The sequence below is a fragment of the Phyllostomus hastatus genome, unplaced genomic scaffold, assembly GCF_019186645.2.
Source record: "Phyllostomus hastatus isolate PE091 unplaced genomic scaffold, TTU_PhHast_1.1 phas_contig_86, whole genome shotgun sequence".
In the NCBI taxonomy this organism is placed as follows: Eukaryota; Metazoa; Chordata; class Mammalia; order Chiroptera; family Phyllostomidae; genus Phyllostomus; species Phyllostomus hastatus.
The window spans coordinates 73,717,022-73,732,231 of record NW_025333977.1 but is presented as its reverse complement, the minus strand read 5'-3'; the positions used below and the strand labels follow the sequence as shown (position 1 = coordinate 73,732,231).

At 34.9% G+C, this 15,210-nt stretch overlaps 1 pseudogene; it reads right to left on the bottom strand.

Annotated features, from left to right (window-relative positions):
• Positions 1-1,464: 1,464 nt before the first annotated feature.
• LOC123827419 lies at positions 1,465-6,134 on the bottom strand (annotated as a pseudogene).
• Positions 6,135-15,210: the final 9,076 nt, after the last annotated feature.

The following is a 15,210-nucleotide window of genomic DNA, read 5'->3' as shown; positions in this document are numbered from 1 at the left end:
CTGAGCCACATCAATCAGGGTATAGAGAAAGATTTTGATCAAAAGGAGGAAATGTTCAAATTAATGATAAAGACTTTAACCAAAACAGGAAACCGGAGGACCTGTAGAAGGAGTTCTTATGCTCAACGACAGTTGCAAAAGCCTTATAGGAAAAACTCTTATGATAACAACAGCCACTTCTCTGGTCTTCCCCACAGTATACAAAGTTTCTCTCCTTTGTTTCCCTGGGGAGTTGCACGAGTCTCATCGTGAGTGCACATACCAAACTGAAATCCTTCCCCCTCACACAATACATTATTTTTGCTGAAGAAATACCTAGCCAACATGTTTAGTTTACAGTCAAAACAAGTTAGCCTGCCACAGTTCCACAGATAGTAACTTCTAGATCAGAGACAAAGGATTTTATTAGTACAGGAACAACAATATCCAGAGTATTAACTCTCTTTTGTACGGGTTTCCAACTCCTCAGCTCCCACAGAGTGATATGAAAAGAACCAAGTGAAACTTATACACACAGTGCATTTTATGATTGGGTTGGAAAACTGAGTTTAGAGAACTTGAACCTTTTATAATGGGTAGTGAACATGCTTGCCCTATACTCCAGAAAGAGGTATTATCTTTTAAGGGTATAACAGATTTGCTTCTTGCTCTGGAATGAAAGAATCTCTACCTTCTAAAATTGCTATACAAGCATCCTTGAAAAGATATCTAGTATAAAAACACTGTCAATGCCTCTGCTTGTAAAGCATGCAAAAACACAAGGATTCATACAGAATTACCTCTCAACACCTTCATTTCATAAATGTTTGGGAAGATTGTGCCTCTCCATAAAAATGCCAACTGGATAGCTAATAGTTTTACAGCCAGAAAAAAAAAAAAACTAGATTTGTTGTAATGTAATCACTGACTAATTTTTTAAAGATTTTTAAAAATTTATTTGAGAGAGTGAGAGAAAAATATCAATATGTGGTTTCTTCCTGTGCACCCCCAACTGGTGACTTGGCCTACAACCTAGGCATGTGCCCTGACTGGGAATTGAACCAGCAACCTCTTGACTAGCAGGCTGGTGCTCAATCCACTGAGCACACCACCCAGGGCAAATCACTGATTAAATTTTTAAAAGATGATGTATACTCTGTACTTTAAGGTCTTCTGTAACTTGAAAGATATCACATTTTGATCAGGAAACTTTCTGTCTGAAATAAGTTATACTTCATATAATTCAAAGATATTACATAGACATACATGTCATTTAATATTAAATTACAGATCTAAAATATTTTTTAAATTTGCCACTTAAATCTCATAATTTGTTTTTATTCACTGTATGGTCTTGCCTAGCAACAAGGCCTACCAATGTATTGCTTCCAGAGAGGAGCTAAAATATCAATTGGAGTGTCCCAATAAGAGTCATTTAGAAAAATAGCAATTATTTGCAATGCCAGGTCTTTATTTCTGATTCAATTAACAGCAACACTCATTTCCCACTTTAGAATTAATTCTTTGATGCAAATCAGGAGGGGAAAAAAGAGGGGGGGAGATCAGAGCTGGCATTGGAGGAAGCCTAGGTGGATAAGTATGACTCCATTTATATTTCTCCCTTTGTAAATAATCTCTCTTTAATTCAGGCCTATAACCTATGAATAACTCCTTTGGATGTATTTTAGATTTTGGCATTAGTTGATAATTATTGTTTTTGGCCCTCATTTCCTGTTTTAACTTAATTAACTCAACATGCTATCTCAGTGACTTTCTAAAGAGACATTGATTTACTTACAGAAAGATTAATTACAATATTTCTTCACTTTTTAACACCTATCAAGCAAAGAGCAAAAAAGTTGAAGTGCAAAAAAGAAAGGAAAGGAAGAAGAAAGGTGGAAGACAAGGAATCTATAAAGAAAATGAAAAAATCAAACTATTTCAAATACATAATTACTTCTCCAACAGTTATGGTAAACATTGAGAAAAATTTATTAAAAGAAAATATTTTTATCCAAATTAAAAGCAGTCCCTGTTCCCAAAAATAACATTTGTTTGGGATTTTGACAACACTTCACTGTAGAAACAATGTTTTCTAAAAAAATAATAATGATAATGAACTCAACAAAATTTTGTAATGCACAACATCACTGCTGAAAATTAACAGAAATTTAAAATATTTTCCAAGGCTTCTTAGCCTTCCTGAGCACAAGTTCTAATTTTCCTTGAGACTGTTTATCACTCAGAATTGCATTAATGCACCAAAATTTCCATTTCTAGCACTTATCAAAACTCTTTCTTCAGAATTCTCCCTGTAAAAGTCTCATGCTTGTCTTTATTACTTTCTAATGTTAAGTTCTTGACAAATATGTCCATGTATGTGTGTAGAGTAAAACACAAATTATTATACAGATTATTTTAAAAGTATCTTTTAATATACAGTTTTGTATTACTATATCAATGTATAAGAACAAAAATGTATTTCCTTTTGTAAAGCTCAAGAAAGTGAGGAGTGCATAATCACATATAGCATTAAGTACTCAATATACATTTCTACTTAAAGCATTAGCAAAATAGTAATTTTATTTATTTTGTGGGAGGGGAAAATAGGAACATTTTATTTTGTATTTAGAAAGAAAACATTTGACTTTCAATGACAAAAGTCCTTATTCCAACTTTTTTTTCTTTTTTATAACATTTTAAAAATTTATTGGGGCCACATTAGTTAATAAAATTATATAGGTTTCAGGTATACAATTCTATAACACATCTGTATACTGTATTGTGTGTTCACCACTCCAAGTCAAGTCTCCTTCTGTCACCATTTATTTTCCCTTTACCGTTTTCTACCTCCCTCACCTCCCTTTCCCTTTGGTAATCACCATACTGCTGTTTGTATCTAAGTTTTGGGGTGTTTTTCCCCTTTACCTTTTTAATCCCTTCACCTTTTTCACCCAACCCCCTCCCCTCTGACAGCAGTCAGTCAGTTTTCTGTCTCTATGAGTCTTTTTCTATTTGTTTGTTGGTTTATTTTGCTCATTAGATTTCACATCTAAGTGAAATCATATGGTATTTGTCTTTCTCTGACTGGCTTATTTCACTTAGCATAATGCTCTCCAGGTCCACCCATGCTGTCACAAAGGGTACAATTTTCTTCTTTTTTAAAACCAAGTAGTATTTCATTGTGCAAATGTCCCATAGTTATTTTATCAACTCATCTACTGATGGACACCTGGACTGCTTCCATATCTTAGTGCTTATAAATTACACTGCAATGAGCATAATGGGTGCTTATGTTCTTTCAAATTAGTGTTTTGGGTTTCTTTGGATTTATCCCCAGAAGTGATTGCTGGGTCAAAAAGCAGATACATTTTTAATTTTCTGAGGTATCTCTATATTGTTTTCCACAGTCATTGTACCAGTCTGCATTCCCACCAACAGTGCAAAAGGTTCCCCTTTCTTCACATCCTCTCTAGCACTTGTTGATTGATTTATTGATGATGGCCATTCTGATAGGTATTATCTCATGGCAGCTTTAATTTAACATTGAGCATCTTTTCATATATCTGTTGGCCATCTGTATGTCCTTTTTGGAAAAGATCTTATTCAGGTCCTTTGCCCATTTAAAAAAAATACATGTATATACAAATTAGTATGTCTTCATGAATCCATTAATAACTATATGTGACAATCTAAATGATCTGCCTAGATGGTAAGTGACAATTTTTACCAATAAAGTATTACTATCATAATTCTCAAAATTTTACATATATTTGAATGAAGCTAGTATGCTATTTCTATGTAGAGTGTCATAGAAACTGTAATTCTTTATGTGCTCTGTTATTACTCTAAATATAATATGGGTACCAACTACTTCATATCATTAGGAAGGCTATAATTTAAAAAAGAAATTAACAATTGTTGCTGAGAATATAGAGAAATTATAACACTTATGCACAGTTGAAGGGAATGTAAAATGGCATAGCCACTGGAGAAAACTACGGCAGTTCCTCAAAAATTAAAAGTATAACTGCCATCTGATCTAGCAATATTACTTCTAGGTATATACCTCAAAGATTTGAAAGCATGGTCTCAAACAAAAGATGTAAACACCAATGTTCATTGCAGCAACATTCATAATAGCTAAAATATGAAGCCACTCAAGTATTCTTTGACAGATGAATAGATAATTCAAATGTAGGATATTCAAGCAATGCAATATTATTGAGCCTTAAAAAATAAATTTGACTCATGCAAAAACATGAATCAACCTTGAAAATATTATGCTTAGTTAAAGAAGCCAGTCACAAAAAAACAAATACTGTATGATTGCACTTATATGAGGTACTTAGAATAGTCAAGGTCAGAGAGAGAAAGTAGAATGGTAGTAACTAGGGGCTGAAGGAAAAGATAAACTGAGGATTTCTTGTTTAATGGCAACCAAGCTGCATTTTTACAATACGAAAATAGTTCTGGAGATGGATGGTGGTGATGGTAGCATATTATGAATACATTTAATACTATAAACACTGTACATTTAAAAGTGGTTAATATGGTAAATTTTATTTTATGTGTATTTTACCACAATATAAAAATTAGAAAACATAATTAAAATAATGAGCATATGAGACAATATAGAGTTTAACACTGAAAATTCTAGCAGCTGACATCATGAGAAGAGTTTATCAGGCTCTTATAAAAGTTAACATGTAGTTTGGGTTTCAAAATGAAGCTATATATGGAAATATGAAAAATTATTGGGATAAAAAATTAAACCTGCACAAAAGTTTTATTCCTAGCTAAAAGTAATCCTTATTGAATATTTATTTTTTCTCCTTTCTCATGAAAAGGGGTTAGGTTCATAATGTGCTTTTAAGTCCAGGCCAACAGGTCATACCTGGTGTCCACTCTAGGTTTTAGGTAATACTGAGACATGTATTTTCTGAAGAGACTGCAAGAAGCTTCTTCAGGTTCACAAAGGTGAAGATTAGTGGGAGGATACCCTCCACTTTTACTTCTGGTTCTGAATCCACTGCAGATCTCCTGTTCATTCTGCTTCTGGATTTCTGAGGGGATTTTATTGATTTCTGGACCACAAAAAAACTCCCAGAAGCTCCTTTCCTTTTTGCATGTTTGATGGCACCTCTATTCAACTCTCCTTTCCGTGCTCATTTAAGGGGGTAGCCCCTTCTCTCTAGCTCCAGTGAAGGCACTTCTGGAGGATACATTTTCAAATAGCAACAACTGATGTACCACTTTTCTGGACACGTGCCTTAATGGCCTCAGCTAGGACTGCATCTGTTTCAGGACTTGGGGAAGAAGCCCTCAGTGCTTGTGTTTGGGCCCCTGCTAGCTGGCTGGCAGGAAGGATAGCCCAGAAAGGTATTTTGTCCTTTCTTCTCCTTTTTCTTTTTCTTTTTTTTTAAATTTTTTTAAGATTTTATTTATTTAGTTTTAGAGAGGGAAGGGAGGGAGGGAGAGAGAGAGAGAGAGAGAGAGAGAGAGAGAGAGAGAGAGAGAGAGAGAGAGAGAGAGAGAGAAACATCAATGTGCGGTTGCTGGGGGTTATGGCCTGCAACCCAGGAATGTACCCTGGCTGGTAACCGAACCTGGGACACTTTGGTTCCCAGCCCACGCTCAATCCACTGAGCTACGCCAGCCAGGGCCCTAAACTTTATTTCTTTAATACAACTTTTTCTCCTTTCATTCTTTTTGGTTTATACTGGCCCCATCCAGCACCATACTCACCTGCCTCCTCTCCCTTGCACAACCACTCCCTTAATCATGAAGTCCTCAGGATGATAAGGTTTTTCTGGTCAGTGTCAAATAATCTTAGACTTGGGCCAATTGACCACAGAGACGGAGTTTCAGTCGAACCAGAGAAAACACCTTGGCTTCAGTTGTGTTGCAGCTGCAGACCAAGAGAAGCGGTGAAACCAGATGAGGTGAGGCCATGGCTGACATCAGGTCCAGCTGCAAGATCAACTACCCCCTACCCTAGTGCTGACCACTCAGTAAGGCAAAGACCTTGACCATAATCCTAACTCCCTTAGTCATCACAATGAATGATTTCCCCCCTATATAACCTATTCCTTGGAAGCCACTAGGAAGCCAGGCCTTTGAGCATTAGCTAACCTATCTCCAGGCATGGCCATTTCCTAAAAGTAAACCCTTACTTTCTTTGCTGCAAGCTCGAGGTTGTGTCTGATTGGGTTTTGACACACACAGGCAAAGAAACCCCTTTACCCTGGTAACAGAATTTTGATGCAAGCTAAGGTTATGATAGGAAAACATTGGAATGTTTCAAACAAAATGGTGACATAAACAATTTTATGTTTTGATGGGATTAGTAGGAAGGATGAACAGTTATGTTAATTGGCTGGAAGTTCCATCTCTGGGGAATTACTGGCAGTCAGAATAATGCCAGTGAGTCCTGAGCTAAGCAAAATACAGAGAAATTAAAAAGAAAAGTAAAGTAATACAGGCTTTTGTCAGGTAAAAGTTTAGACAAATTTTTTGATAAGTAGCTGAGACAATAAGAAAAGGGGAATTTTGAAAACTTTGAGTCATTATAACTGAGATAACACATTTAATATTCAGTGGTACCAAAAAGAAGGTAACTTGTAGATAGTATGAGGGAGTTAATAGAAGACAGTAGAGACTGTATTATTCTGAACATGTTAATAGAATAGGATCAGATTATACTTACTCATCACCTATTGCAGAGAAACAATTTAAGGTAATTTGAAAGACACAAATCTGTCCCCCTTCTACAATTCTATCCTCCAAATACACAATTGAGTTGGAGAGGTGAGACAGTAATGTGTGATTAAAAGGAACACTGGGAAACAATAGAAAAGATTTTCCAGGTAGTGAATGAATAATTGCTTAATGATTTACAAGATTTAAAAAGAAAGAGGTTAATTAGTGGTGGCCAAGAAGAAAAGTAATAGAAGTTATAAGAAGTATGCAGTATGTTGGCTTTCCTCAGGGGATAAACAAAGAATCACTTCCTACTGGGTTGTTTGGAATATTTTTGTGTGAGTGTGTAATGAAGATTTAATTATAAAATGCTAAGACTTGAAAACTGCCGCTTTGGGTTTGCTGGAAGATCCAGTGACTGGAGTTCAAACTGGACTTTGGGTTTGTTTCTACTGACTAGGGAATTTATACTCTGGTTTCCTCTTTCACTCATGCATATGTAAAGCAAACATCTCCCTGTTCTTATAGTGTAGCCCCCAAGAGGAGGAGAGGTCAAAATGCAGCTGTTTGCCACCGCAATGTATTCTGTTTTAATGGTAGAAGTTAGGTTTATCTTATGCAAAATGTTATTCCTGCTGAGATAGAGAAATGGATTTTTTATTGAATCTGAATTCATGCTATCCTACTACTGAAAACTATTATTTGTCCTTGGGATACAATGATTTTTACATTGAAGCATTCATTTGCATTTATTGGAAGGAAGGACAGATCACTCCAGGAAGGATGTGCAAGTCAGAGAGTGTCTTCATCCCGCAGTAGAAGACAACTGTTAGCCAGATTGAGGTTGTCACAGTCCAACATGCGCTGCCTTATTAGTATGTCACATGCAATGGTATTTCATAGTTTAAAATCCAGATATAGGGAATAACGTTGAGTAGTATGATTATCTTAATTCTCAGGTTTTATTTTGTAGATAAAAATGGTAATTTCCCCATAAAAGAGTTAAAAACTCCTTCCCTTGAGAAGGGATAAATTCTGGGGTAAAAAAAATGGTAACGTCTTGGATTTGAGGAGAAGTTCTTTTTGCCTCTGGGATGGAAGCAGAGTTTGTACTAGGACACTAATGGTGGGGCGTAACTTTGCAGAGGCTGATATAGCTTTTCTGGTGTCAGTTTGGTGACAGTGAGGCTGAGCCATAAACTATTCTCTTCAGCTTAACTTTTCTTATTCCTTCGGTGAAAATATTTTTAAAATATTATGGCTTAATCTAAGGCATGTTTTCAGGAATGAAAAAAAAACAGCTTGCTAACAATGTTTGTTTTGTAAGTGACAGAAGCTTCATTATGCCACTTCCTAGGAGCAGGAGGTGGTAGGAAGGTTTGAGAGGTATCAGTGGTGCATGCTTGAGGTTCTCAGAAAATACTTGTAGTGGAGAACTTACCAGAAGCATGGACTTCTGAAAAACTGTGATGTGGCCTCTACGATTGAACACTGAAGGAAAATTGAGAGTCAACAATATCTAGAATATGATTATAGTTTTATTATAATTGGCCAAAATTTGCCTTTTTTTCACTAAAGGGGCATTCACACATAAAATCATATTGCAGTCAGGTTTTTGTTACTCACAAGCATCTCTTAAAATAGAGTGTACTTCATAAACCATATGATATTTTTGTAATTATTAAGGCTCATGCAACTGAGCAATTAGTTTCAACTCACTCCCATTTTTTCAAAATGAAAAAGCAGTGCATAAAACAGATTATGGAAATGAAACAAAATACTTGAATAAACTGAAATGTCAGCATCTAATATTTTCAAGACCTGAAGTATATATTCTCCAGGTACTCAGGGGGTTTTGTAGATGAACTTGATATTAATATTGGTCTCAATAAGACCACTTGAAGTGTTTGTTTTCTTGAGACTACCTCTATATAGAGCTGATTTAGTTAATATTCTACATCACAGTAAATATCATTAGATATGAAAGATTATTTGTAGGTGTACTGAATCACTGAATTACGCTAGCCTTCTAAATGGCACCAGTATATGATATGGTTACTAATTGTGCTTGAGAAATAATCATCCCAGCCTTTCTCATCTAGTGACACTTGAAACTGCAATGTTTGGATATGCATTATTCAAACTTGTTTTTTTTTTATTCCTGCTTACTGCATGTAACCTGCCAGTGTCTAACTAAGAGGTCTTGTTGGCTAAGCAACCTCTTTGTAACTCAGTTTTCCCTGACTCAAAATGGTGTAAACACTACTTTACCACAGTGTAAAGAAATAATAAAATAAAGTGCCATTTCTATACATGGACTCGCTTAAATAAGAGGAAAATTTTTTGGTATGTGTATAGTTACCCATAGGCCATTTCCCTTGGTCTAATTAATCAAACTATATGAAAATAAACATAAAACTTAAAACAACTTTGATTAGTATTTTTATTAATCATTAACATTATCAGATGTGTAAAAACAGATTGTATCCAAATTAAATGAATGTTTAAAAACCAAATGCAATCTGAATGAATGAATGAGTGAATGAATGAATTTTGAGTCTATTATTGTCTGAACACTGTGTTAAGCCTTGGGAATAGAATGGTGAACAAATTGTAGTTGGTTTTGTAGTTTAATGGAAAAGAGAATCATTGAACTAGAAATTAGACATGTATTTTTCTATTAAGTTATAATATAAGGTAATATGTAAACCTAAAACAATAGAGTAAACCTAGTATGAGAGTGCATTTAATGCCTACTCTTGCAGAAATATAGAGTATTTGCATGAATAAAAGCCCTTAAATGAGATTGTAAGAAGTTACTATGAAGAACTGTGTGCCAAGAAATTTGAAAACCTAGGTGAAATGGACAAATTTCTAGAAAAATGTAATCTTCCAAAACTCAATGAAGAAGAAAAAGAAAGCCTGAACAGACCAATAACAGCAGAAGAAATTGAAGCAGTGATCAAATAACTCCTGACACACAAAAGCCTTGGACTGGAATTATTCACAGGATAATTCTAAAAAGCATTTAAGGAAGAGCTAACCCCTATCCTTCACAGACTATTCCAAAACATACTAAATGATGGAAGTCTCCCAAACTCTTTTTATGAGGCCAGCACCATCCTAATCCCAAAACCAGATAAAGACACAACAAAGAAAGAAAACTTCAGGCCAATATTGCTGATGGACATAGACACTAAAATCCTCAACAAAATATTGGCAAACTGCATCCAGCAATACATTAAAAAGATCATACACCATGACCAAGTGGAATTCATTCCAGGGATGCAAGGGTGGTACATTATTTGCAAATCAATAAATGTAATACATCACATAAACAAAAGCAAAGACAAAAATCACATGATCATATCAATAGATGTAGAAAAAGCATTTGATAAGATAGAGCACCCATTTCTGATCAAAACACTCAGAAAGGGGGAATAGAGGGAGCATTCTTCAACATAATAAAGGCCATAAATGAAAGACCTACAGCTGACATCATACTCAATGGGCAAAAACTAAAACCTTTCCCACCAAGATCAGGAACAAGACAAGGATGTCCACTTTCACCACTTATATGCTACATAGCTTTGGAAGACCTAGCCACTGCAATCAGACAAGAAAAGGAAATAAGAGGCATCCAAATTGGAAAAGAGGAAACAAAACTGTCATTGTTTGCAGATGACATGATAGTGTACATAGAAAATCCTATAGATTCCACCAAAAAACTGCTCAACCTAATAAATCAATTTGACAAAACAGAGGGATACAAAGTCAATATTCAGAAATCAAAGGCATTTTTGTATACCAACAATGAAACATCAGAAGCAGAAATAAGGGGAAAAATCCCATTTTATATAGCAATAAGAAAAATAAAGTACCTAGGAATAAACCTAACCAAGGAAGTAAAAGACCTATACTCAGAAAACTACACAACGCTGAAGAAAGACATTGAGAGACACAAACAAATGGAAACATGTACCATATTCCTCAGAAGGATTAACATTATCAAAATATCCACACTACCCAAAGCAATTTATAAATTCAATACAATACTTATTAAAATACCAATGACATATTTAACAGATATAGAACAAACACTTCAAAAATTTATATGAAACCATGAACAACCCCAAATGGCTGCAGCAATTTTGAAAAGGAAGAGCAAAATAGGAGGGATCACCATACCTGATATCAAATTGTATTACAAGGCCACTGTAATCAAAACAGCCTAGTACTGGCGTAAGAACAGACACATAGACCAATGGAACAGAACAGAGAGTCCAGAAATCAACCCAAGTCTCTACGGTCAGTTAATATTCAACGAAGGGGAAAGAAGCATAAAATGGAGTAAAAATAGCTTCTTCAACAGATGGTGTTGGGAGATCTGGACAGCTCATGCAAAAAAATGAAACTCGAGCACCAACTTACATCATACATAAAAATAAATTCAAGGTGGATAAAAGACTTAAATATAAGTTTTGGCACCATAGAAGTACTACAGGAGAACATAGGCAGAAAAATCTCAGATATTCCATGCAGCAATATTTTTACTGACATGTCCCCTAGAGCAAGGGACATAAAGGAAAGAATAAACAAATGGGATCTCATCAAAATAAAAAGCTTATGCATGGCTAAAGAAAACAGTATTAAAATGAAAAGAGAACCAACTGTATGGGAAAACATATTTACTAATGATACCTCAGACAGGGTTTGATCTCCAAAATATATAAAGAACTCACATGCCTCCACTCCAAGAAGACAAGCAACCCAATTAAAAAATGAGCAAAGGACTTGAACAGACATGTCTCCAGAGAGGACATACAGAGGGTCCAGAGTCACATGAAAAGATGCTCAGTATCATTAGCTATCAGAGAGATGCAAATTAAAACCACAATGAGATACCACCTCACACCACTGAGAATGGCCATCATAAACAAAGAAACAAACAACAAGTATTGGAGACATTGTGGAGAAAAGGGAACCCTAGTGCACTTCCTGGGATTGGAGATTGGTGCAGTCACTGTGGAAAACAGTATGGAATTTCCTCAGAAAACTAAAAATGGAACTATCTTTTGAGTCAGCAATTCTAGTGCTAGGATTATATCCTAAGAACTGTGAAATACGAATCCAAAAGAACCTACGCACCCCAATGTTCATAGCAGCACAATTCACAATAGCCAAGTACTGGAAGCAACCCAAGTGCCCATCAGTAAATGAATGGATCAAAAAACTATGGTACATTTACACAATGGAATTCTATGCAGCAGAAAGAAAGAAGGAGCTCCTACCCTTTGGGACAGCATGGATGGAACTGGGGAGCATTATGCCAAGTAAAGTAAGCCAGGCGGTAAAAGACAAATACTGTATGATCTCACCCTTAGCAAGAACCTAATCAACAAAATGAATAAGCAAGCAAAATATTACCAAAGACACTGAAATTGAGAATAGGCTGACAGTGACCAGAGGGTGAGGGGAGGGGATTATAGGGAAAAAGGGTGAAGGTTTTGCAGAAACAATTATAAAGGACACATGGACAATAACAATGGGTGTTGGAAACAGGGGAGGGAGGTGGGGAAGGATGGAATAGTAGGGAGGGGTTGGGGGAAAGGGCAGAAAACTGTACTTTAGCAACAATAAAAGATGTTAAAAAATTAAAATAAAATAAAATTCAAAAGGAAAAAAAAGTCCTAAATTGAGAGGGGTAGAGGAGGAGAGTAACTTTGAAAAAACAGAAATAAAAATAAAATTGTTTTTGTACTGGGTTGGTCAAAAGGTCTGTTTAGATTTTTTCCATAAAATAAAAGACATATTCTTCATTTTCCCAAATATGTTTATTGATTTGGATATTTTGAGTAAGTTGGCTATCTCCCACTATAGGCTTCCAGTTGGTAGAGGCACATCTTCCAATTCATAAGACAGCCCCACAGAAAAAGATTATTTGGCCAAAGTGTCAATAGTACCAAGAAAGTTCGTAAATTACTTTTGACAGATTCCATCAGTGACAACACCTTCTCCATACACAGTACAAGTTTTTTTGTGTTTTGGTTGCATTTTTGCCTTTCTTGAAATAATAAAGCATAGTATGCTGAAAATGTTGTGTATTTCCTTTCATCTTCAATATTAAATTGGCTGCAAAAAATTCAACAATTTTGATTTTTAATGTATGGTGATATGACAGCTGTCACAATACAACCTAAGAAAATTGTTTTGACTGATGTTAAAGAGAGCTAAGCAGTACTAGAGCCATCATATGAAAAAAAAATACTAAACTAACTTTTTGGCCAACCCAACATTTATAGAAACAGTGGCATTTATTTATATTATTCTCAATTTTTTTATCCTCACCTGAGGAATTTTGTTTATTAATTTTTAGAGAGAGAGGAAGGAAAAGAGAAAGAGAGAAAGAGAGAGAGAGAGAAGCATCAATGTGAGAGAGAAACAATGACTGATTGCAACCCATACTTCCCCAACCAGGAATTGAACCCACAACCTAGGTAGGTACACTGACCAGGTATTGATCCTGCAACATTTTTGTTTATGGGACAATGCTCCAACCAACTGAATCACATCAGCCAGGGTTATATATTATTCTCAATATATTCCCACATTTTGAAATGTCTTTTGATGATATTTAATACTTTCCTTCATAAAGTTCTTATACTTCTATATTTGTTCTTAAGTAATTTGTAGGTTTTTATTTTTTTTCTTTGTAATTATAAATGGTATTTTCTCTTCTCTTTTTTTTGAAGGTAGAAACTTCCATTTATTTATTTATTCATTTATTTAAAAATCAATTTATTTTCCAAATACAATTGACATACAACATTATATTACTTTAAGGTGTACAACATAGTCATAATATATTTGTCTACCTCACGAAGTGATCTTCGATAAGCCTAGTAGCCATCTGACACTATACATAATTAATACTATGTTATTGACTATACTCCCTATGCTATACTTGTACTACAGCTCCATAACTATTTTTATAACTGACAATTTGTTCTTCTTAACCCCTTTTACCTTTTTCACCTATCTTCTCAAATCCCCTCCCATTTTCTATTACATTTTTTAAATAGTATTTGCAACCAAGAATACTATTTTTAATGTTAATATTATTTTAGCAATATGGATGAATTTCCTTATTAGGAAATTTGAAGGTTTTTTTTATTAAAAACATAACTTTCTAGGATTTCTCCCTAGATCTACTTTCTGTACCATGCACATCACATCTTTCATTTTTACAGTATATTGTTCTCCACTGACTGACTAATTGAATTATAGTTATTCTCTAGATATATTCAGTTGTTTTACCCCATAAATAAGTTTTAAACTATTAGGAGGAGTCTTGTCTAGTAAATTAAAAAAGAGTATTCTTTCTTGGCAATTATAATTGTGTTCTGGGTAATAATTTCTACTCAACAATATTTACTAATAAATTAATCCAATTTTTATATGTAATGGGGATAAAAATTATAACAAAAACAATAAAATGAGAGGTAAAGTCTTTTCCTTACAAGGAGGTGACAAATTAAATTCTAGAGGAAATTTCTATTGCTGCATCATTTTGCTCATATATACTCAATTGTTCATGCACTTAAATAATTTTCCTTAAGTGCTAGGCTCCAGGTACTGTTCCAGGCACTGTCCAAACAACTTGAATATCACAGTGAGACAAAGCAACTGAGAGCCCTGCCCTCAGTGAAGCTCTGTGTGCAGCCTATGGGAAAAGCAGATGATGAAATGTCAAAATTCATCTTAAGAAGAGAACCCAGAGTAAATAAAACACCTATTAGCAAAACACTTTTTTGATGGATAATACAACACTAAGCTATGAATTCTTGGTGAAAAGTTAAGGGATCAACTTGAAAAGGTGAGGCAGATGAGTGAGGCGGTGACTGTGAGCTGGGGCCCTTTACAGGAGGAAAACAAGGGGGTCAGAAATGAGGGTCTGGTGTCATGCCTCACTAACATCTTAAATACCAAATGTGCCAAATTTGAAAGGTGCTTTGAAATTAAGTGAAATAGAATTCTTAACTTGTATTTGGGATGCTTAGATTATTTAAATATACTATGTTGTTATTTATTTTCTTTTTGACCCATCTATTCTTTGTTATTTTCTCTTTCCTGTCTCTCTTTAAAACTGATTGTTTTTCATAATTCAATATTATCTTCTTTATTAGCACATGGTTATGCCCTATCTATCTGCCTCCTAGGATTGATGTAGGCCAGTGGTTCTCAATGTTTGTCAACATTTGACTGTACCTGGAGACCACTTTGGCTGTCGCAGATGAAAGATGCTATTGATGCACCTAGACCACAGAGGTCGGGGCCTACTCAACATCCTATAATTGCAAGGTCAGGCCTTCACAACAAAATCATCTGGCTCAAAATGTCAATAGTGCCAAACTTAAGAAAGCATACTCTAGTGTTTACAATACAAACCTTGAATTCATAAGAGTCTACTTTCAAATATTATTATGACATTTCAAGTAAAGCGTAATGGTGAGACTTTCTCAGAATCCC